We start from the raw sequence: 25220 nt of genomic DNA, 5'->3' as shown, positions 1-25220 counted from the left end.
GTGGCATGTGGTGTACAGATGTGTGGCATTTGTGGATAGCGTGTATGTGGTGTATCACAGTGCGTGGCTTATTGATAGTATGGTGTATATGTGATGTGGATAACTGGTCGGTGGTGTGTGTGGTAGGCATATGATGTGTGTGACATGTGTTTAGTTGTGTGTGTATGTATGGTGTAGAGTGTAAATGGTGTGGCATTTGAATTTGTATGTGTGGTATGGCTAGTGTATGTGTATGGCAGGGGTATGTTGTGTGCATGTGAGTAGTATGCTGCGTGGGTTTTATGAGTGACATGTAGGAATGTGGGCATGTTGAACTTGCAGATATGTATACCATATGCACTGTGGGTGTGAGTAGCAGGTCTGGGTATGGCTGATAAAGTATGTGAGGTGTCTATAGGGTTATGCATGACCTGTGGGTGTCAGGACTGTGCTATGTTGGGGTGTGTGTACAGTATAGGTAGTATGAGGTATATGACATGTGGGCATGTGTGTGGTGTGTATGCTGCGCTTGTCTGTCTGTGTTCCACTTGTGGGGAAAGCTGACTTGGAATACATGTTCATCCCCCAGGATACAGAAGAGGGGAAGAGAGGCAACTTGATTCTGGCATTTTCCATAGGCACCATTGTCTCAGGGCTGTGTGGGTGCTGCCAACATCACTGTAAAGGGAAGAAAGAACTGAGCTAGAGAGAAAAGCAAGGTGTTGTTCCTAAGCTCATTCATTTATCCCCACAGGCAGGCAGGGATATAGACGGTTCTTGGAGTACAGATTTGAGACCCACCAGACCAGACTTCTAAGTTAACTTCTGAGCTTCAGTTTTCTCATGATAATAGTGATAAACCTTATTGTTCATTGTCTACAAGTTCCCAGTTAAGGATCCAATAAGGCTCTGCTTTATCCTTCAGGTTTGATCTTGCCTCTCGTCATATGGAATTGGCATAGGAAAATTTTCTTCAATGGAGATCTCTGCATTTAAAAATTATCAAGAAGATGTTGGGGCCTACTGGAAAGATGTGGCTAGCATGCTCCAGCTTCTTTGTTTTAGCCTGGATATTTAAAAAAATTGTAGCGCTGACTTACTTTTTCCAATAATCAATGTTTGTTTGTTTGTTTGTCCTTCTTCAGTGTGTGACTGTGAGAAGAACTCATTAGGTTAAGAGAATGGGCAGACAGGGCCTCTGTGGTATGCAGTTAAGGTAGGGTATTGTCATTTATCTCTGCGGTGGTTTGGAAGAATCCAGCAAGTTACAACTGCAAACTGTAGCCCGTGCTACATAAGGATCGCACCCTGTGCTGTGAATGACTTGGGCTTGTTATTTGCTGTGGGTATCCCTGACTTCAGTAGCTAGAATATATTATAATCCAGCTCAGCAAAGCAAATACAGGGTAGACTTCGGAGCAGTCAAGTTGGCTTGTTTATGTCTGCATAAACAAGCAAGGGCAAACTGAAGGCTAGTCGGGCTGAGAAGTAACCCAACAAATGCTCCCGCATCCTGCAGAGGTGTGATTCTGAAGAGAAGGTGTGGCGCGGAGAAAAGGACTTGGGAGATGGTCAGTCATTCACGAAATGCCCATGTCCCTTTATTTGCCAGGCAAAATGGGGAGTTCAGAACTTCGTGTTTTTCTTAATATAATCACTACTTGAGTTTTTAGCCTGACCCTGTCCTTTAGTCCCCCCCCCCCCCCATCACTTCTCCTGAGGCCTGACAGAACTCATTCCACAGTCACAGATTAAGATGCCGAATCAGGCGTCCCCTCGGAGCTATTTTTTGCCTCTGTGGAAGCTGCCCGAGGCAGGATTCTCCCAAAGAAAGCAGAACTTTCAGATCTAGAGCGAGTGTTCTCTCTTAGTATTCCAGTCAAGATTCAGGCTCTGTCCTGAAGCCTGACACCCCAGAGCCAGTGTGGAATGCCCAAGAACTGGCTTTCTCTTCTGTAGGAGCCTGGGACAGTTCAGATCTCAGAACTCCAAATATCAAGTGTAATACAGTTTTACCATAGTTACTTAGTTTCCTGGATAAAGCCCACACGAGTCCGTGCCTTCTGCTATACACTAGGTACTACCACTTGGATGGTGCCAAAGATGAATGCACGGTAAGAAATTGTGGGGCTAGGCTCACACGCAAACTCCCCAACCACCCAAGAGCTGGCTGCTTTGCCAAGTAATGAAGCCCCAGTAGTAATTCATCTCAAGTAGCTTCCACTCAAGCTGCGGAGAGAAACAAACACAGATGTAATAGCTACACTGTAAACAACTGCTCTGTGCTATGATTGTAGCCACAGAACCACACTGGACTGCTGAAGGGGTAAGACTGGGTGGTTTGGGTAGTGCGAGAAGCCGAATGGGTGTATAGCATTCGGAAGATGTGCCTTGATGCTCACAAGACATCTGCCTCTTTTGCATGTCTGTCAGTTCCACTAGGAAAGTCACACAGACAAAGAGAGACTCCATGTACGCGCCACCTTAAGGACAGGATTCATGGCCATTAACAGATGAACATGTTAGCGAGGGAAACATGAGACGTATCAGGGTCAACCCAGGCAGTCATGGTTTCGAAGATATTAACATGTTGGAAAACAAAACATCTGATTCTCTAATTTTTTAAAGATCTCTCTGAAGGTCCTTGAAAGTCTGAGATGTCGTTGGTTCCCTTGGTTCCTCACAGGGTAAGGCTTTTGCAGGGAACTTTGTTTAGGACTTCATGTTAAGCAACAGCTTCTAAAACATTGATCAGAAAAGAGGAAGTGGCCTGGGCTCATCTTTCTCCAAGTTTCATATACAGGCAAATTCATTCTGGGGCTTGATACAGAGACTCTGACTAAGGGTGTTCATGGTGAGGTCACATTCTTGTTGGCTCTGAGCTCCCCCTGGCACTGTTGACCCTGGAGGTCTGTAGATCTGCCTTTGAGCACACAGAACACAGTATTACAGAGGCGAGGAATGAGCACACAGAACACAGTATTACAGAGGTGAGGAAGTGCAGAGGTGTTTGATGCGGTGACGTTCAAGCTTCAGGTGTGTCCCCAAAGGTTTGCATTTGCACATGGAAACTTCTATGGGAGTTTATGGGAAATGGGTGTCCCAACTCTAATGGACGTTTGAAAATCTGTGGCCACAACTGTGATTTTCCTAGGTTCCTAGATGGGACATTGGTTGCCAGCTGATCTGGGACTGGGACCAGACTCCCCCAGGCACTGTTCTTATTCTGCTCTGTCCGATTCCACCCAGTGTCTGCCAGCCACTTCTTCGTCCTAACGTGTGTTCTAAACCGGTCACCTTCCTTGTGACAACTTGAGCTTGCCCTGTATGAGAAAGGTGGTTTACTGAGTCTTCACAGTATTATGGTAGGTTCACCAACAGAAGGAAGCAAATCCTTTCTTCTGGGCAGCCATCTTTGGAAGGTAAGTGTGGAAGGGACAGGACAGGGTGCTTCTGGGGACTTTCCGTGGTCAGTCCTAACTAGAAATTCATGCCCAGCTAGCTCCCCAGGCGAGCCTTGGGAAATCCTCACGGGCTGTTTTGCTTCAAGAGTATATAGTATACCAGTGATCTTAGTGTGCCTCGTAAAATGGAATCGCTGGCCTGCCGTCTGTTTCGCGTGTTATTTAGACACACAGGCCCCCAGCCAGGTGTGCTTTCATCTTGCTGTGTGATCACTCATTACACCACCCAACTTTTTATATACGGCTCTCAGTCATCATTCGTTTTCTGGCTGTTGGACCTGCCTCTCACAGTGAGGCTCCAGTTGAGGAAGACAGAACAGAGCCCTGCCGTGGCATTGCCCTGAGCCTTCTAGACTGACTCTGCTGAGTTTTCTGAGCGTTCTGATGGTCCTCTACAGGACTTTCATGCTTCTGATGAGACACAGCGCGATGATTTCTGGGTCCATCAGAGCAGTCATGATCTCGAAGATGTTTACACATAGGAAAACAAACACATGATCTGTTGATAGCATCACGGTCATAGACTATGATGCTCCTGAAAAGGTGTCTTTTACATTTAAAGTATTGCTGATGCTGGGGACTGCAGGGATGAGCTGGAGAGAGCAAGAATGTGAATTCCAGAGACCGGAGTCGGGGGAATCTCATCCCACTTCCTCAGCTTTCTCTTGCACAGCAGCTATTAGAATTTCTGAAATGGCATATCCCGATCTCCCGGTAGAATCTGTTATACGTGTGCAGCATAAACATATGTAGCATTGCTAGGTACGGTATGCATTTCTGTCCGTTCCTGGGAACCGATTGTGATGTCAGCAGTCAAGAGCATGACTGCAGTGATGACGCTGATGTACTCCTGGAAGAGGTGACAGGATTGAGGTGTCACCAAAGCCTGTGGGTAGATGGTAGTTCCAGTTTGAAAATGGAAAAGGAAGGAGCAGTTGGGTTTCGTGTTGCATACCTGTAATCCCAGTACCCTAGAGGCTGAAGCAGAAAGACTGGGTATTTAAGGATAGCCTGGGATACCTGGTCAAATCCTATTTCCAAAAGAATAGGAGGAGGAGGTAGAGGAGGAGGGGTAGGATCTGTGCACCACTGGGATTGTTAAGGTGCACGTTTTCTCGGCAGTATTCCTCCAGAAGGGCATTGAAACCGTGCTTTGTGCAGCTGGGGAGATGGCTCAGTGCATAAAGTGCTTTCCGTACTAGCATGAGAACCTGGTAGTCCCCAGCACCCACATAAAAGTGAGATGCATACCTGGAATCCCTGGAATCCCAGACTAGGAGGAGGAAATAGTTGGGTACTGGGAGACCTCTGGCTAGCCAGTATAGTCAAAAGGGCAAGTACCAGTGTTAGACAGACAATCTATCTCAAAAAAAAAAAAAAAAAAAAAGACAAAAGCTAGATAGTGACAGAGAGAGGAAGATACCTAACATTGACCTTTGGCCTCTGCATGTGCACTTATGCATGCAATACACACACACACACACACACACACACACACACACACACTCGTGATTTGCAAACACTGGATAAAGAAAAGGGAATTGCCTGGGTTATCTAAGACCGGGAAGGCTGTGCCATGCAGGGTTAATGTCATTTCTCTTTCAGCAGGGTGGAGGGAGAGAGGGAGGAAGGGCATTCACTGAGAGGCTGCTGTGTTCCGGCCAGTCACAGGAATTCTGGTGGGCGTCTCTCATTTAAGTTTTAACATAGCTTTGACAAAGCCCCCATTTCCTGATGAGTCAAATGAAGAGTTGAGACGGGCGGGCGGTTCTAGTGTGTGGCCTTAGAATGGCTCGGCTCTGGCTCTGGTGGCTGTCAGCCTGAAGGGAGGTCTCTACTGCAGTGCCTCAGGGTACACACGTTAGGCATCATCCTCCTGCCAGAGGAGTCTGACTTAGCCCAGGGCTCCAGGAAAGCAGAGCCCAAGGCAGGGGCTGCCCATACAGATGCTTTATTTTGGGCACTGATCCAAGTCAACAGGAAAGGGAGCTAGGAAGAGAGAAACAGAAAAGGAAAGAGAACCTGCCTGGCCTGGGATGGAGCTGCTCATTGCTGGGGGCAGCGGGGGCTTCATTTCCCATATACGTTCAGAGGAGCCATGTGGAATGTGCTTTAGAATTGGCCAAGGGACAGGGCCTGGAGTGGGTATACTGGTCCCCCTTTTCTCTGGGTCTAGAGTAATCCCAGGATGTTCTCTCTGCACCTCCAGGTTGGCACATACATAGTGTTCATCCATGTCTGCAGGTGTCTCACACCAGGAAGTGAGAGAACTCTACAAAAGAGAACTCTTGTAAGAGGGGCTGCTTGTTCGTCCCGGCCACCGGGATAGCTTAGCTCCGAAATAACCACACAGAAACTGTATTAATTAAAACACTGCTTGGCCATTAGCTCTAACTTCCTATTGGCTAACTCTTACATATTAGTTTAACCCATCTCCTTTAATCTGTGTATCGCCACGTGGCAGCGGCTTACCAGAGATTCTAACGGGTGTCTGCCCCAGGCGGAGGATCCATGGCTTCATTGACTCTGACCTTCTTCCTCCCAGCATTCAGTTCTGTTTTCTCCACCTACCTAAGTTCTGCCCTATCAACTAGGCCAAGGCAGTTTCTTTATTCATTAACCAATGAAAGCAACACACAAACAGAAGGAACTCCTACACCAAACCCTACACATTTTTTTCAAGTGCACTACTGAGACAGTGTATTTGTTAGAAGGATGAGAAGCTTTGGGGCAGAAGTGTGACCCCCAAATAGTTGAATGTAGTAAAAAGCAGCCCCACACTGGCATTCCTTAAGCCTTGGGGGAGGCATTGTTCATCAGTAGAAGCCGTGAAGGAGTTTCTCGCCTTTAGTAGATATGGGCCCACACATGAATAGTGTCACAGCGTGCTTGCCTCCTACTGAACTCTAATACAGCTGCTGTATTCAGAACAGTTGTGCCCTGCTGGTCAGTCCATCCCTGGAGGCTGGGTGCAGCGCTGGATACGTACTTGGGAAAAATGTGTGAATCAGGATGTGGCCAGGGGTAGAGAGAGAAAGAGAGGTGAGAAACCCTACTTGGAAACCTAAGTAAACTGAGACAAAGGTGAGCGAAGCTGTTTCAGAGTGGTCACTGGGGAACTGGTTTGAAGGAGAGGACTTGAATTCTGTCTGGATAACAACCAGCTCAAAATAGTAGACAGCTATCTCGGCATGAGCTGCCCAGACCCTGGATACAGCAAAGGGAGATTGACTTTCAACCAAGAAAGAGGAGACTTGGGCTGGGCAGAGAAACATTTGTCTAACCGAGGTGAGGTCGTCCTTATGAACCTGCTCTGTGTCGAGCACCTTCCCGAGTTACTCATCCACTACCTCAGTCATTCCATTACGTCACTTACAGCCAGGTTCCCTGCATCTCCCCTCCGCAGGAAACAGGGCTTATTTACGAAGAAAAAAACCTGTGACCTTTTGGGTGACTTCTAAAGTCCTTTCTGAGTTTAAGATTCTCTAACTTCTGTGAGTCATGAGGAAAGAAGACAGAGGAACAAGACTGTCGAGGGGAAGAGAACAACAAAGGGAAGGGGCAGGAGTAAAGAGAAGACGAGCATCGTCAATTGACTTCTGGTGTTTTCCTGCTATACTTCTGGGCAGTTTGGGTCACCGACGTGTGGCTTGTGGTCTGTGAATTATACTTACAGAGCAAGTTCGTCCTCTTTTGAAGTAGGCAGTGAGGTAAGCTAGTTCAGCTAAGGAGCAGGGCTGCCACCTAAGGCAGGGTGTTTAAGGAAGGGTAGAACGAGATCAATGGAACAGTGTTGCTTTGGCTTCAGTGTTTGCTGGTGCTCATCCCTTTCCAGCGTTTGCAGCATGTCAGACTTCGGTTTCAGGATGAGGAATGCTCAACCAAAATCGGCGTCTTTCTCTTTCCTTTCCTGCTTCCCACCACCCCTCCTTTCCATTTTCCATTCTCTTTTTCATTTTCCTTAGCACTTTGTGTGTGCTGAGCACTGAGTGGATACAAGCTCTCTCCAATTATCAAAAGGATGAATGGGACAAGGAGCAGAACCAGTAGTGGGAAATTAAAGCAATCTATTACAGTAGATAATGCACTCAAGCTCCCAGACAGGACTCTCGTACACAGGAAGTGCTTAACTGCTGACTAACAGTTCCATCTTGTAAGCATGGAGACGGGGTCCAAGGGACTGGAGCTCTCCAGGATTAGGCCTGAAGACTTAGGGTTCAGGGGGTTGGAGGTCCCCAGGATGATAGGCATGGAGACTTAGGGTTCAGGGGGTTGGAGGTCCCCAGGATGATAGGCATGGAGACTTAGGGTTCAGGGGGTTGGAGGTCTCCAGGATGATAGGCATGGAGACTTAGGGTTCAGGGGGTTGGAGGTCCCCAGGATGACAGGCATGGAGACAGGGTTCAGGGGGTTGGAGGTTCCCAGGATGATAGGCATGGAGACTTAGGGTTCAGGGGGTTGGAGGTCTCCAGGATGACAGGCATGAAAATAAGGTTCAGGGGGTTGGAGGTCCCCAGGATGACAGGCATGGAGACAGGGTTCAGGGGGTTGGAGGTTCCCAGGATGCTTCTGATCCCATGTTAAATGTGCCACCCCACGAATGATGAAAATCTTTCTGATTCTTACTGAAACGAAAATGCTGGCATTGAAAAAGAAAAATACTGAGACTGGAGATTTAGCTCAGTTTATGTAAGTGAATCCCTGGGTTCAATCGTCAGCATTAATAAATAAGAAAAAGTGCTTCAGAATTTGTAATATTAGCCTCTAATAGTTTACTGTAATATTTTAAGTATTTAATCTTGGGTGGATTCTTTTTGCTTTTGGACTTGCCCATTTCAATGTTTCTCTGTGTGTTCCATTTTTATCCCATGTACCTCGGCCTCTTTTTGTTTTTTTATATAGTTTTCTTCTTCCTCCTCCTCCTTCTCCTCCTCTTTTTCCTCCTCCTTTTTCAATGTAAAGGGCATCAGCTGTCTCCTTTCTTTAAGGGGAATGGATGTCTCTGCTGCCTCTACTTGGGTGGGAAACAGGCTTTGCAAGTCTGAGGAAAGACTAAAGAATGTGTTACTCAGTAGCTCAGGAGTCCTTGACTTTGACAAAGCAGGAATGGCTGGATTAGATGAAGATTGCTTTAGGGCCTGGAATGGGGAACCACACTAGTTTGAGAGCTATAAATCAAAATGGACTCTCCTCTTGCCTGTAAATGGTGTGACATTTCTGACTATTAATGTACAAGACACGTTACACAAACAGTTGGTCAAGACCATTTCTGCTACAGCCTTTTGTTGAGGATTTGGGAAGGCGGATCAAGGTCAGCTATGGGCACCTGTTGGTAGGAAAAGAACGGCTGCGTTTCCAGCTGCTTCCTGGCCACTTGTGACCTAGATTTTGACGTCTGACGGTGCTCTCATGCCTGTCTCTTACCACACTGAATACCTTTCTCTACTGGGAACGAGAGAGGGTCTGTTTACCCACATTACAAAGATGACCTTCATTAAACTGATCTCGAGATGCTTCCAGGAGTCTCCATTGTTTCTCTGTTCATGATAAATTGAAGATTTGTGTGTGCGTGTGTGTGCGTGCACGGGCACATGTGTGCGCATGTGTGTGCATGCTCGCATGAGTTTTGGGGTGTCTGTACGTGCTCTCCTCCATACAGGTGTCTTCCTCCATCTCTCCCACTTTGGGCTTTTGTTTTGTCTTGTTTTGGAGACAAGGTCTCTCACTGAAGTAGAGCTCACACACAGACTGAGCTAGACTGATTAGCCAATGAGCTCTAGGCATCTATCTCTGCCCTCCAGCATGAAGAAAACAGACTCAGCTTTTAATGTGGGCATCTGAACTAAAGTCTTCGAGTTTTCAGAGCAAGCTCTTCACCCGCTGTGCTGTCTTGCCAGCTCTCGCAGGTTTCGTTTCTATTGGATGACAGCGAGCACTCTTATTTTGAATTTGCAGAGTGGTGTGTAGGAAGGCTTGGCTGGATTTTAGCATGTTTTATCCACAGTTCCAGTAATGTCCTCCGGGTTTATGCGGAATCTGACTCAGCCATTCTGAAGTTAGCCTAGATCCCAGCAGGAACTGGGTGTCATTCATGACTGCCTGCTGCCTGTGGGAGGGGATTTCATTCATCTACTGCAGAAGCACATCCTGACTCGGTGTTTATTTGTGTGGGGATGTGGTCAACCAACCTTTCCCTCATTACCCTGGCTCCACCTCAGTGGGCCTCACCTCCTGGGGCCTGGCCAACAGCTTGCATTACCTCTGTGTAGCATTCTCAGGAGAAGACTGATTCTGTTCACTACAGCTTGGTTTCAGTGGGTCTTAGTTTATCCTGTAACATGAGGGGGCCGGCTTGTTGGGGTTTCTGTCCTGCCTGGTACCCCACAACCAGCAAATCCCAAAGAGAAATCACACACAGGACTCCATAAGGTTATAAACTGATTGGCCCATTAGGTCAGGCTTCTTGTTAACTCTTATAACTTATCTTACCCCATTATCCTTATCTACATTAGCCACATGGCTCCGTACCTTTCTCAGCTGGGCAAGTTACATGCTGCCTCTTTGGTGGTCTGCGCAGGAGTGGCTAGGGAGCCTCCTGCTTCCCAGAATACTCCCAGTCTCTTTGCTCCACCCCTACTTCCTGTCTGGCTTTCCCACCTACACTGCCTGCCCGGCCAATCAGCATTTTATTAAAATATGATTGACAAAATACAGACAATTCTCCCACACCATTATCCTCCATCCTCTATACTCTTTCTGACATGCAGAGGATCTCAGTACATTGTTTTGAGACAGGGTCTCACTATGTATCTTTGGCTGGCCTGGAACTCACTATGTAGACCAGACTGGCCTTAAGCTCATGGAGATATGCCTGCCTTTGACTCCTAAATGTTTGGATTAAAGGCATGTACCATCACAACCAACCTCAGCTATGTTTTTGTTAATATAAGGGGAAAAATGATGCAAAGAAATGTCATGCCTAGCTCCATTTCTGGCGAGACTAGCCATCTAGACGACGAGGAAAGTAGAGAGGCTTAAAAACGTAAAAATAAGCAGAAGACAACTGTGTTGTTATCAAGAAGGTTGCAATAAAGACTAGATGAAAATAGAGGTTTGGGGCCAGGCGGCGGTGGCACATACCTTTAATTCCAACACTCAGGAGTTAGAGTTGGTCAGGTCTCTGTGAGTTTGAGGGAAGCCTGGTCTGTTCTGCCGAGCGAGTTCCAGGATAGGCTTCAAAGCTGCACAGAGAAACCCTATCTCGGGAAAACAAAAAGAGAAAAAAGAAAAGAAAATAGAGGCTTGAGTTCTTGACTTATAAACATGTCACCTTCTAAGTTTTATACACCTTTTGGTTGTCGGTCACCTCATCTGTGAGAGGGAGCCTCTGTGGAAGACACAGGCCCACCAGTAGGACTATACGCTTACCTAGCTCCAGTTCTTCATAAACCGCACCAATTACTGTTGTTATTATTTTAAAGGAGGCTGACAGCAATGCAGATGCTCAAAAGGAACAAGGGAGATACTGCATTTGGTTTCTCTTCCCCTCAGTTAGCAAGAGCAGAAACGGAAGCATGGTTCCCTTCATGAACAATGGTGACCGTGGGCCTGGGTCTGCTGCTAAGCTGGAACTGAGTGTGTGTGCTGGCGCTCCCACAGGCTAGCCCCCTGTCAGCCATCAAAGTTAACTGGGGGTCAACTTTTATGCTTTCCTTTAGTGACGTACGTGCACATACTCTTCCTGGGCAAAGGACTCAGATCATTGCTAAAGAATTCTTTTCAAAGGAGACGGAGCTGGAGAGAAGGCTCAGTGGTCAAGAGAAATTGGCGCTCGTTCAGAGGGCCTGGATTTGATTCCCAGATCCCACATGATGGCTCACAACGATTCAAACTCCAGTTCCAAGTGATTCAAAAGGCACCCATGTGCATGCAGACAGAAAATTCATACACACAGAAATAATTCCAAAAAGTTAAAAATGGAATTCTTTAGAGGAAATTTACACAAAATAGCATGTTATGATAAGAGTCCCTGCCTATAAATTCCCCAGTATGGGTATACATGAAGCCTTTTAAAAGATGCAATCTAGACATCTGTTAGTGGTCTGCATTCTTTATTTTTTTTTTGTTATTATTTAAAAGAATTGCTTGTAAAACAAAAACACTTTGCAGAAGCAATTATTTAACCTAAAACCATTCATGGAAGACCTTTACGTATTTTTGCATACTTCAGCTAACTGAGAAAATAATTGTGCCTCGCTTGTTACTCTTCGCTTTTATTTCTCCCTGCACCTTCCTTCGAAGGTTGTGAGAGTGGAAAGTTGCTTGCCAGTAGTCTTTGTGTTGTTCAAACAAAACCTTCCTATCTCCACATTGTTTTGGGGGCAGAACGGGCTGCGTTAGCACATTTTCCAGATTATTGTGGCATTTGCCAATGATCTGAGCTCAGTTAAAATACTGAAACTCAGAGCGGTAAAGTCAAGCTGGTGTCCCTGTGGTTTGGATGGTGAGCTGCTGGTGGCTGAGGTGACAGTCAGTAGAACGCGTGCACTTAGCTCAGAACTTCCACCAGGAAGGGTTGAATGAGGCTATCATCTGCTACTTTGGTGTTTCCAAGCCTCTCTCTTATTTTCCCCACTGAGGGAGAAAGAGACCTCTTGTGTTTAATATTCTACTATTTCATTGGGCTTTGAAAGGAATGTAGTATTCCTTAGCCATTCACTCCTTGGATAGAGTAGAATTCTTTGCATAAGACAAAGAGAGAGGCACCTGTCTGTCCCCTGACCTTCCCATACCTCCTCTGGACATCACGGCTGTGCAGTTGGTTTGATGACTGCGGTGCACTGGGATTGGTGCTGTCAGAGTGAAGGAAGCCACTAAGATGTGACAGATAAGAGCAAGCTCAGATGCTAGGTTGGATCCTGGATGGGAAAAGTGTGACCGACCATAAGGAACAGAACTGGAGCAATGTGTTGATTTGAATGTGGACTGTAGACGAGTACACGTCCTTAGGACAGTCGTCAACGTCCTCCTACCGTAGCGCCGCGGGCACGTTAGGAATGCCGTCACTAGCAGATGCAGCATGAAGTCTTTATTTGTGAAGGGACATGGTGTTTTCAGACTTACTCCATCTCTATGAAGTGGCAAAGATTAAGGGCTGATAATTTCCCTGAAAGGTGAAGTCAGTTATCCTACAGACTTAGCTTTTGCACAGTCTGAAAGAATTTTTAAAGGGAAAAGTTAAGCTGTCGTTATTTTAACCGTTTAGCTAGCCTCTCAGAGCTCCTGTGTGGATCTGGATCTGGGAGGGCAAGGCTTGGATGCCTTACTGTTGGTTCTGTGTGGAAGCGGGAGAAACAGCAGAACCCTGATTAATCGTGAAGTGCAGATACCCCATTAATACCACGGTACAATTCTACCCCAACCAAAACACATTACCCATGGTGTTGCTGTAAAGTGAAGCTAACTGGAGTGCCTGTGTTTTCCCTGGCTGAGTCTGGCAGGTCCATCCCATAGTAGCGGTGTCTTGAATCCCTACGAGTACAGGTACAGAGGTACCTGTCTGCAGTGAAGGACACACCTGATCAGGTATTTACACAGGGCCAGCCTTTATGTGTAACTGAGCATGGTCTCTTTGTCTTTCCTTTGATGGATCATGTTTCTGAGTTTTCTCCACTTCTCGGTCTCTGGAAGAACATTTTAAATGAAGTCACCCACACCCTGACACTCCTCGGCAATTTTAAGATCTTCTCCCAACACTGTGGGGTAAAATGGATACTGGAATCTATTTTGACAGCTGTTGAAAAGCGAGGCTGTTTTTACAGGAGGTTGTAGAGGTTATTTGTAACACTCACTATTCCAGAAACCTTTTTGAAAAGGTGTGCCCCAGTTCAGGCAAGTGTTGTGTAGACTTTAACTGGCTTTGGCTTTCAGAGTTACGTTACACCTTACATCAAATGTAAAGGCTCCAAGGATCTCACAGCTAGAGAAGCTTTTGATTAATTTCCACCAGCCACAGAGCAATAGTATATTATGGTGTTCTCAACAGCCGGGCCTTCTAGCATGCAAGTGTGCAGTCTTTAAAAATAGCCGGCTTGTTATCAGCTGTTCCACCGATAACCTCCCTCTAAAAAGCGGCCCTTGAGCAATTTCATTAGGAATGAATATTTATAGAATTTTGTTGTTGAGCTGCTAAGAGAGGGGCTGGTTTAGACATGTAACAGGTGGCTCCAGTCGGCCGGCTTTCGCGGCAACTGGATTCCGATGAAATGCTGCCTTGCTTTCCGTCCGATTGTGATTGTGTGTTAGACTGACATCCTCTTTGGCAGCTGTGTTCCAGTGCTGAGTTCTGGGTCGGGGTGACATCATCTGTGTGTGGTGATGGGAGAGAAAGCTTTTCTGACCAAGCATGGTAGCTGAAGGGAAAACGCCAGGGTCTTCAGGACATGACAGAGGGGCTGACTCTCTTCCGAGCTATAGATTTAGGGCAACTGTTCTGATGAACTCTTAGGATTGAATTTTTCTTTGATCTTGGGCCTGAAGCCTTGGAAAAGGATCCTGTCAAGTTAACTATCTTATCTTTAGAGTACTTTATACATAGAAAGCACCCAAAGTGGAGCTGGTTTCATAGAATGAACTGGGTAACCATGTTAGGACTATTATTTAACTTTGGACATAATTTAATGCCTTGAAATGAAAGATCTTTCCATGACAACCCTGTACCCAATTTCTTGGCAACACAATTACTATGTTTTCTGATTAAAATAAACTTTCTGCTCTAAGTTTACACGAGCTAAGATCAAAGCATAAAGAACTTGAAGTGTTAAGTGGATCAAATAAGTTTTGACATGAAAACTACTTCTTTTTTTTTCCAGATTTAAAATAATGGGATTATAATTGCATTTCTCCCTTACAAACAAACACCTCCCCGCAAACACCCAAATTTATCCCTCCTCACTCTCCTTCAAATGCTTGGCCTCTGTCCTTTAGTAATTGTTGTTGTGTGCATATATGTCCCCGTGAGCTTTTTCCGAAAAGACAGTTTTGCTAACTAACACTGTCTCCTGCACTGAAAAGAAATTGATCAACGTGTGTAAATCAGATCCTAAGAGAGGATCTAGAAAGGCTGTTTTGTTTTTAGAGACCGCATCCTTACAGGAAGACTCACATTCTGCTGCAGAAAACTGACACAAGAGATAAAACCACAGAATCATACAGCTTTCAGTTTCTTAAGCATATTCCTTTCTCTTTCCTACCATAAACACATGTATTTTATACAAGCCCACAATATTCTAATCATGTGAACACATTGCGCAGAATATATGTGTATAATTTAGTGAAAACTATATCTAAACTACCATTTACACTCACAAAAGCTCTAGTATTTTAATGACTGTTGTAAAACCTTTGACAACAACATTTTAAATAACCATGTGACATCTGTGTTATACCTGTGCCGTGTGTGCTAAGTCAAACCCTCAGACTTGGGCACTCGGGTTATTTCTGTTTTGTTTTGTTTTGTTTTTAAGAATGCTATAGTAAAAGCCTTTTAAAACACAGCTATGACTTCCGGATACAAGAGCCTGTAGGTGAAGTTTCTGGGCTTCGCATTCGAACAGTTCTGGATGTGGGTTTGCCAGTCAGGGCATCCTCCCGTGAACACTCAGGAGGCTCCCTCCTTGACCGCTTTCCGACAGTGGCTGCTGTGGAAGCGAGGAGAGCCTGGCTGGAACCAGTGTCCTCACTGTAATTCTTGATGGCCTTTCCCATGGCTTCCCGTCCAGTGGCCGTTTGTGTTCATTCTCCTGTTTCCTTTCCATTGCAGCATTTGTGTTAACTTATTAGTTCTTTGTCATATGTATCTTTACTTTCATCGAGGAGACCACACACACACACACACACACACACACACACACACACACATCACACACGTTGTCTGGAAATTTAAAACTTGTGTGCTGTCTGTTGGTAAGAAATGTATTTTTAGGAGCAAGCGATGCTTCAATTAAAAGGTTGTATGCAGGTAGACATAAGGGACACACACCTGTAACCCAAGCACATGAGGAGCTGAGGTGGGAGGATCACAGTGAGTTTGAGGCCAGCCTAGAGTCAAGGAAAGACTTTGTGTCAGAAAGCCAGAGTAAGCCAAACTAACTCAAATAAAATAAACCAAACTAACATAAACCAACCAAACGAAACCAAAGTTTGTGTTTTCCCCATGTCCCATGATTGGTTTTCTGATCACAGGACGAGGTAATTGGTTGAATTTTAGATTAATCCTTTCACAAGAGCTTTTAAATTGCTAAATTAATTTATAATTTTAGTATGTTAAGAATTATAAAATTTTTGTATTTACATATGTGTTTGAAGACGATATCAAAGAACTCAAATGAATGGGTTTTTTTTTTAATTTTTGTTTTTGCTGTTGTTTTCTTTCCAAGACAGGGTTTGTCTGTGTAACCACCCTGGCTGTCCTGGAGCTAGCACTTGTAGACCAGGCTGGCCTCAAACTCACAGAGATCCACCTGGCTCTGTCTCCTAAGTGCTGGAATTAAAGACATGCACCACCACGGCCCGGCATTCAAGTGAGGGTTTTTATCTGAGTTATGATTTTACAGTTTGGTCCATTTACTATCAATTGAAGGCACATTGGTGATAAGACAAGGGTTAAAATGGATCAATGATTCCACCTATGCATGATATACGTGATTGATGTACTTAAAACTATTTTCTGCACCTAAGTCATGTTATCAGTGTAGGAATCAAAACTTCACTAGTATGCAGAATTATTTAATAAGTTCAACGATGTTAGCCTCAGCCAGTGATTCTCCACGGGAAGGATAAAGTTGGCTAGTGTTCGTTCCTTCACCACGCAGTAACGCTTGTCTATCCACGTTTTCACTCCCGCCTCTTGTCTTGTGCGCGTTGAGAGCTCTAGTTTCTGTAAGAAAGAACAAACGCTGTGCTAGAAGTGATCTTCCTAGATGTAGGACACAGCCGCTTCCGTAATTGGAAAGCAAAGCCCATGGCTTTGATTTGTTCTGCATGGTTTATGACTCATGATATCGACTGGATTTTTCATCTGAGGGAGAAGTTCCCTCTGATTGACTGCCTTTGATGCTTCTGTGGTTCACCTTTTTGGGTCTCTCCAGTTTGTGCCTTTATATCTCCTCCAGCCACCCCCTGTTTACACCAGTTTCAATGTGTTGCTCATCCTGAATTGCTTAATTCTAAGTGTTCTTTGCCACGGGACCTATGGAATTACTCATCTGTCTATTATCAGAACATCCGCCCGCAGTGAAAGGCCCGTGCTAAGAGGGTGCTGGGTTCGTGCACACTTCTTCCCCCAGCCTGAGATGTCGGTGTGGAGCGAGCTAATGTCCTGAGTGTGTGCACGCTTGTGGCGTGGCTGACACTGTTCGTGGTGATAAACCCATGAGAAATAAGGCAGTGTAAAAGGGCAGGAAATTCTGAGATACTCTTGTCACAGAGGCGCTGGACTGTCAAAGGCGAGGAGACACTGGTTAGTCTATCTTTTCCTCCCTTTTCCGTCTCTTTCTGTCTCTGCATTTTCTTCTCCTCTCTCCCTCCAAGCCGGTTATGCACCTGGTCAGTTGTGCCAAGTCCTTCGAGGAAGTGAAATCATGTTATTTTCATGACCTTCCCATGAGTGACATAAAAACCTAAATGTGGGTAACGTGTGAGTCACATGTTTCCCAGCCCAGTGGCTCATGTGGTGTTCACCAGGTAGCCCTTGTCAGATGTGGCAAAGGCAGCTTCAGGTTCTGAAAAGCTGGCAGATGTCAGCAATGCCCAAGGGTCTTCCAGTGCAGGTTTCTTCCGCTGCTTTAATAACCGCAGGACTCTGAGCCTCAATTTCCTGAGAGCTGCCTCACAGAGGACTCAAGGGTTAGCGTTTATCTCAGGCCTTGTGTTTTTTCATTCACTGCAGTGTCTTCTAGGTTCTCATTCAGTGCCCCTCAAAGGTGGTAGCCAAAGAGGATGCGTCGGAGCTGTCTAGGGCATCACAATGACTGGTTTCCGGCACAGAGCAACGGAGATTTGTAATACCCTGCAATGCATGGCGCTGTCATGCAAAAGAGAAATTCGGCCAGAAAGCCAGTGGTGCTGCTTCAGGTGCTCGCAGTAAGGCGGTTCCTAGCGTCCAGGGGGTCTGTGCTGTCTCTTGGTTTTTGGTGGGCGGGGCCAAGGATGTGAGCCGCTCTGGGAAGCTCAGAGCTGTTGCTCCCCACATCCTGCTCCAGTTTTGAGTGTCTAGCAGGTGACTATCATGAAGCGGGGAGCTATGAGCAATCGTCAATGTGTATGGAGAACCTATTCTTCAAGCAGAAGTCGTTTTTGCACAGTTCAAATGAAGACAAGATTGCATTTTGTCTTGTCTGTGACCTTTCCAGGGGTCACAGCTCATGGTACCTTCCCTGTTTGTGATGCTGAAGCTGACACACAGTAATCTCAGTGACGGAGCCTAGGGGCAGGAATCCGGCCACAGCATGGGGTCTCTTCTAGGCCCTGCCTGAATATGTACTTTTGTAGTGCATGTTATAGTCTCATGAATGATTTCCCTTTTTATTTCCCCCTCTCAGTGTGGTCACAACAATGATTGGTTAAAACTATATGCTGTTTAGGCTATACGATCCCTGATTTTCATCTTAGTGTGGCCACGGGGCATGGTCACATGGGTGGCTGAAATGTCCCCCTCACCTAGTCATGTGTCGGGGCCACTGTTCTTTTGGAATCCTACCTTACCAAGGTGGCTTTCTCCCTATGTCCCATTTTCTTCCCTCTCCATGTGTACCTTAAACTCCACCTTCCTCTCTGAGTGCCGCCCACCCTCAGAGCCAATTTCCCTGACAGCCTGGTGGCCTTCTCTCCAGGTCTGCGGTGCTGGGGCTTTCTGTTTACTCAGAGACACCCAGCATCTGTAGGAGCTCCTCCTTCTGCACCTATCTAGAGCCTGGTAGCTTTTGATACCTTCTTCCAGTGAAACCTTCTCCTCAGTTAGCTTTTAAACTGCTCTCCGCTGGGCAGTTTCAACCGTCAGTCATTTCTTTAAAAAATCAATTAATTAATTAATTAATTTTTCAAGATAAGTTTTCTCTTTGTAGCCTTGGAGCCTGTCCTGGAACTCACGCTGAACTCGAGCCTGGCCTCGAACTCACAGAGATCTACCTGCCTCTGCCTCCCAACTGCTGGGATAAAAGGTGTGCGCCAGCACCCCCCCCCCCCCCCCGGCCCTGCCTCTTGTAGTGTCTACAAACTCGAGAGAGAACCACTTCAGGACCATGGTCTGGGAGCTCCCGTCTCGCCCCCAGTACGTGTCTTTTTCCACCGTCCATTCTTCTAGTTGCTAAACGGAACACTTGCACCAGTAAGATCGTTTTTTAAGAATATTAAAGTAGGAAAAGAAAGCTGTTCTCACTGCCCTACCTCCCAGAGGCACTCACGTCTAACATGTGATGGCATGTACCTCTTTTTGAAAAATATTTATTTATTTATTTTGTATATAATATTTATTATGTATACAATAGTCTGTCTGTGTGTATGTCTTCAGGCCAGAAGAAGGCATCAGATCTCATTTCAGATGGTTGTGAGCCACCATGTGGTTGCTGGGAATTGAACTCAGGACCTTTGGAAGAGCAGGCAATGCTCTTAACTGCTGAGCCACCTCTCCAGTCCCTGGCATGTACCTCTTACTGTCTGCTCTGTGTTCACATTTGAGAAAAATGAAAATTGCATATTTTGGTTTATGTTTGCATTTTGTTTTTTTTTCTTTGTACACATTTTGCTTAATGCTCTATTGTGAGCATCTTTCTAGATCCCTGGTGTTAGGAAAATATATTTATAAAAAGTGCAAAAGTCCGGTGCTGTTGTAGCCCCCTAAGTACCAGCACTGAACTTCAACACAACCAACATAAGGGGTGTGTAGCTCATCCAGTGCTTAGATGGTACCCGGCTTACTCAGCCGTGCATCTGTTACTGAGGATTTGGGTGGTTTCTAGTTTTCTCTAATTATGAATGTTTATGATTCTGTCCTCCTGGTCACAATTATTATACTTGTTTCTTAGAAACCTAATTAATTTCTGTTTGATTGACTAATTCTTGATTATCATTAATTTTATATTGTAGATTTTTTTTACTGTACACTATGACTGTTTTGTTATCATTTTTCTTTTCTCTATTGATCAAGAATTTCTTGTATAAGTTAGAAGGAGTCTCAAATGGGTTGTAGTAACAAATTTTGCTTTTTAATCTTTTAAAAAATTTTGTGTTCATTGGCATTTTGCTTGAATGTATGTCTGGGTGAAGGACTTGGATCCTGGAGTTATAGACAGATGTGAGCTGCCATGTGGGTGCTGGAAATTAAACCTGGGTTCTCTAGAAGAACAATCAGTGATCTTAACCGCTGAGCCATCTCTCCAGCCCCTTTTCTATGCTTTTTGAAGAGAGAAAATTAACACTGAAGACGGGCGATGCAAGAAGGTGGCTTTTAGCACCTTCCCCATGGCTAATGGGAGCATGAGAAGTGGTCTGAGGGGAAAGGACATGTGACAGACTGAAACCTTTGTCCTGCGAAAGTTACAAATATCTATCTTGATTGAAAACTGGTTTCCCTTTAAAGACTGGGAGAGTTCCGTCTAAGCTGAAGGCGCTGGAGAGCAGTGGGCACCAGCGTTCTCCTGGGGCCAGTTCACACCCTTATTTTAACAAGGATGCCTAAGATGTAGAGCACCCAGCATCTAAGTGGAGAAGCCCTGCTTCCTTCCCAGACTGGGAAGCTGGTGTGCTTTGATCTGGTCTGCTGTGAGTCACAGGAGGATGAACCCCAGGGTGGAGGGAATGGATGCGGGAAGGATGCCCGTTGCACCAATTCTGTGGGATTTCTGAGGATTGCCTACCCCTAGGAAGATGACTCATGTGCCCACCCACTCAAAGAAAATGTCTGTTTCCTCTCTCATGCAAATGGCATAAGATTGCTATTGTAAAAAAAATGTAGATTTCCAGGAATGTATGATAGAGACATAGAACACAGAAAACAAGTCTTCCTAAATGGAGAGTTCCCTACCAGGTGAGCCCTGTTCACAGTTCCAGGTAGACGCATCTGGAGTGTCAGAATCTCTATAGTGGCGTATTATCTGTATAAGGCGGCTTTTTTGTTAATTAGAGAAGCTGCGAGTGCTCGAACTTCTGAAGTGTAAGAGTGTAGATGGCCATCTTTATTAACACTAAGAACAGGATAGGACTCCTCAGGTGTGGAGAACCGTGACGGAGGAGAAGCAGAAAGGGCTCAAAACCCAGGCTTGTGTTGCTATGCAGAGGGGAGCCTGTACTGGTGAATGAGATTCAGTGTGTGCTTGGACTTTTGCTTTGAGAACATATTGACATAGGCTCTAGGACGAGATGGCTGGCTCAGGAAGGAGCGTGAGGTATTAAACTAGTCTTGTTGTACCAACACTGCAGTAACCCTGAGCTCACTTTTTGCTTTGGAATTTAAGTAACAGGAGAATGCACGGTGGGCATACGACTCATTTAATTATTTCTTTAACTCAATGGGTAACACCATCCCTGACCTCAACTCGTAAGCAGAACTATAAAGACAAGAGGACTCCAGTCTCGAGAAACTCAGTTAAGATGAGATGATGCTCATTAGAAGTGACCTTTGGGCTGGGTTTTGAAAGTGACAGGGATCTTGTCACATAGAAGAGAGTCTTGTCATACTTCAGATAGAATGGGGAAGCATGAGCAAAATCAAGTCATACAACTTTATAGTTCTGTGACTGAGTATAGCTTACAGCGCAGAATAAATATTTATCAACCAAGGAAGGACAGAAGTTAGATTTCCCATACAAAAATGTAGCTGTTGGGGCTGGAGAGATGACTCAGCAGTTCAGAACACTTGTTGCTCATGTAGAGGACCTGGGTTTTGGTTTCCAGCATCCACATGGTGGCTCATAACTACCTGTAACTCCAGTTCCAGGGGATCCAATGACTCTACTAAAGTGGGTTAATATTGTCACCTCCTTAGTTACATTGTAAAGAACTAAGGGATGTCATAAGAGGATCTGAGGGTCTCTTTCTCTCTTTCTGGTTTTTGAGATAGGGTTTCTCTGTGTTGCTCTGGCCTTCCTGGAACTCTGAGATGCTCCTGCCTCTGCCTCTGGTGCTGGGATTACAGGCATGAGCCACCACCGGTGGCCTAGCTACATGTCTCTCAAAACAGATTTTTAATGAATGGTATTTGGTTATTTAAGTACCAATTGGATTAAAATGACTGTTAAAAGTGTTTAGTGCAGCTAACTTGAAAAAAGAGCACAGCCTAGCACTTCCTGAGTGGCACAGCTCACGCAAAACTATGAGATTATCAAGCTCTATGTGGGCGTTTTAGGAAAACAAGGGTCTCTTTCTCATGGACCGCACCTGACTCGCATGCTGTATTCGCAGCAGGAGGACACTGTTTCTAGCCTTCCCTGCCACTGCTCCAGGGAGGAGCTGCTAGTTTTAGGGCCTTAATAATTCAGAAGTATGACTGAGAATTTTGAATCCATGGGATGTTCAAGAAGTTATGTCTTTTCAATGTGGGGGAAATCAATCAAGGTGGCTGTACTCCTGGCTTTTTTCTTCTGTGGATCTGGTCTCACGGGTCTGGAACAGAAGGATATTTGTTGTGCCTACTTGTTATGGCAACTAGGCCATGGGGTGTGGCTTCGAGAGATTTTTCACTATCAGGGAAAATATCGGGAGGTATTTTACAGAGAAGATGTGGTGTTTTAAAAAGGATAAACAAGTGGGCCTCAGCGAATAGCTACCACCAGAGTAGGCTGAGGTCAGGGAGGTCAATGAGAAGGCAGAAGCTCCCATTCACGGTCTGGTGGAGTCTGGCGAAAGACTTGATTGACAGGAAGGAGCACCTTTCTAGGATGGCGCTACACAGGCCCCTGCCGCCTCTGCCAGGCAGTAAATACTCCGGCCTCCCTCCTTTCCTTCCCTTCAGTTGCATACTGGCACCCCATTCATGACCCCAAAAGACCCAGAGCACAGAAGCTGAACGCTATGGTCCTAGATGCCCCCCCCCCACCAGGGGAAATAGCATGGCCAGAAGGGTAGAGGGAGAGCTGGAGGAGAGAGGGCAGGTACAGTAGGAGAGAAGACCGGATCTGAAGGGTGCCTTCCCACCATTCAGAGCATCGCTGCATTCCTGCAGGGGCTGCTGCCCTTCAGATGTCACAAAAGGGCATTGTAAGTGGGCCACACAACAGTCTCCCCAAAAGGAAAACAAACAAAGAAACAAAAATCAAAACCAGTACCCCAGTTACCGACTTATGCTGACTTTAGGGTGGCTCATGTTGAAATCCGACTCTTAATCCTTCCTTGAAAAGTAGATTTGTTGTGGTTGTTCCAGGTGGGACAGTTTGCTGGGCTTAGGTGTGGGGCCCTTGCAGGGCTGGGTCCACCTCTCTTCACCTCCATCCCACTCCTCCCATTTGGAGTTCTGGATCCACTTTGCCTCTCTCATTCAAGTTTGCGGTCCCTGGCCTCAGTAGAGCAGGAAGTAGTTCAGGGGAGGAGGGAGAAATCTGGACTCAGTCGGGATCCAGAGTCCTGGCCTAGTATAGCTATGTTGTGTCGTCCGCTAAGGCTCGTCCTGGGTAGCCAGAGCCACTTCAGTCTTTATCCTCTGCGAATGCTTTGTGTGCACACACAGGAAGCAGCGGTGCTTGCACCCTACTTTCCAACTTGCTTTCTATGAATGAAAAAGCAAGCATGAACGCTTTGTAAGTATGAGATGATCAATCTTGTGGAGATCTCATCAATATTAGAGATTATGGCAGAGAAGTTGGTCTTGCTTTTTTTATCATTCTAAAATGGTTTTATATACATTTAAATACTTTACACTTCTATTATTATTATTATTATCAAAGTGTGTGTGAGTGTATGTGTGAGTGAGTGTGTGTGTATGTGTGTGTGCGTGCGTGTGTGTGTGAGTGTGCATGTGTCTGTGTGTGTGAGTGTGTATTTGTCTGTGTGTGTGAGTGACTGAGTGTGCGTGTATGTGTGTGTGTGTGTGTGTGTGCCTGTATATCCCTGTGATGGCCAGAAGACAATTCTGGGCATTCCATTCTCCGTCCACCTTTCTGCAGGTCCAGGACATTGAACCCAGGCCATCAGGCCCGTGTGACAAAGGCTCTTACTTCACGAGTCATCTTGCTAGCCCTTTATACACATATTTTGAAACAGTCATCTGACTTTTTAGGAAAAAGAAAACAGATTTGCTGTGTCTAAAGTTATTCTTCCTCTTTTTCACTGCCCTTCAAAAATATTTATTTTCCTGATTTTGAAGGAAACAGGCTCATGGCAAAAGCAAAGCAAAAAGGCAAAATAAAGCCAAACAAGCCGAACCCAGAGATAAGATGGGCGAGGGGAGTGCAGACAGCACCACCAGGAACTTCCTGTTCCTATGTTTGTGTGGAATCGCCTTTAGTTTTTTAGCACAAATTCAAAAAATAAAAAATGGGAGGAGTACATATTTAAACTTTTAATAGACATCTCAAATAATATCCTTATTTCTAAGACACTTAAATCCTTTGTCAAATCGCCATTCATGTACACAGGGATAGCAACAATTTGAAGTGCTACTCACACCATATGTAACACCCAGCTGTGGGTGCTTATCACAGATGCTACAGATGTGCCGGCAATCCTCCCTTATAAATAATCTCGGTGCTGGGCGTGGTGGCGCATGCCCTTAATCCCAGCACTCCGGGGGGGGGGGGCAGGGTCAGAGTTCACAGGCAGCCTGGTCTATAGAGTGAGTTACAGGATGACCAGAGAAACCCTGCCTTGAAAATAACAACAAAAACAAAATAAAATCATCATCCAAAAACTACAGAGAAACCCTGTCTCGAAAAATCAAAAAACAAAACAAAACAAAAAATCATCATCATTATCATCACCATCATCGCCATCTCGGTACCTTAAATTTCTGGGGTTTTTTTCCTTATACATATAATAGCTGAGGCCTACTATTTATTTCCCCACATTTTTAAAATTTGCACTGTAAAATAAAAGAAAAAAAATATTGTAATGGCTGGGTATGTAACTCAGTCGAGTGCTTGCTGGTATGTATTAAAGCCCTGGGTTCAAGCCCTCCACTGCATACACATGTTGGCGCATACTTGTGTTCTCCGTTCTCAGGCGGCAGAAGCAGAACGGTGAACAAATCCAGGGCTGCTCCTGGCTAAGTTGTGAGTTCTCACGCCTGAATGCAGAGTGACCCGGTCTCAAAAGTGCGGTGCTGCTTGCATTCTGTTAAAGGAACTGTTTCTCATGGCTGTGATGAGGACCTGAAGCTGGGAGGACCGAGCTCCAGTCTGGACGCCGTGATTTCTCTGGCTGTGTGCTGGGAAGAGCCACTTTGCCCTTTAGTCTCTAGTTAGTGGGGGAAATACTGCAACTGACTCATAAGATCATTGTGAAGGGTTGGATGAGCTAACAACACAGAAGAAAATGTAAAGCCCGTTAGAAGCTGCAGAGTCCTAGCCAAGTGTGCCGAGGGCGGCAAGGGTGAGAGCGCAGGAGCCTAGGGGTTCCCCGGTGCGGTGCGCTCTCTCTTCCTGCTCATTCTTCACATTTCTGGGCAGTTCCTTGTACAGTCAGTAACTCCAACCCTGTGCCTCCCTCCTCCTGAGGTAAAACCTCGGGGAGACTATGAATGTACAGTCCCGAATCTGGGGAGAGGAGGCCTATGTTACTGTCCATCCCCAG

General features: G+C 45.6%; 1 protein-coding gene across 2 annotated transcripts in view; it reads left to right on the top strand.

Moving 5' to 3' along the window:
• Window positions 1-25220, top strand: part of Samd4a (sterile alpha motif domain containing 4A) — a 214672-nt gene that overhangs the window by 5359 nt on the left and 184093 nt on the right. The window lies entirely within an intron of this gene.

Source organism: Myodes glareolus, chromosome 12 (genome assembly GCF_982192425.1).
Source record: "Myodes glareolus chromosome 12, mMyoGla1.1, whole genome shotgun sequence".
In the NCBI taxonomy this organism is placed as follows: domain Eukaryota; kingdom Metazoa; phylum Chordata; class Mammalia; order Rodentia; family Cricetidae; genus Myodes; species Myodes glareolus.
This window is presented reverse-complemented; position numbering and strand designations above follow the sequence as displayed.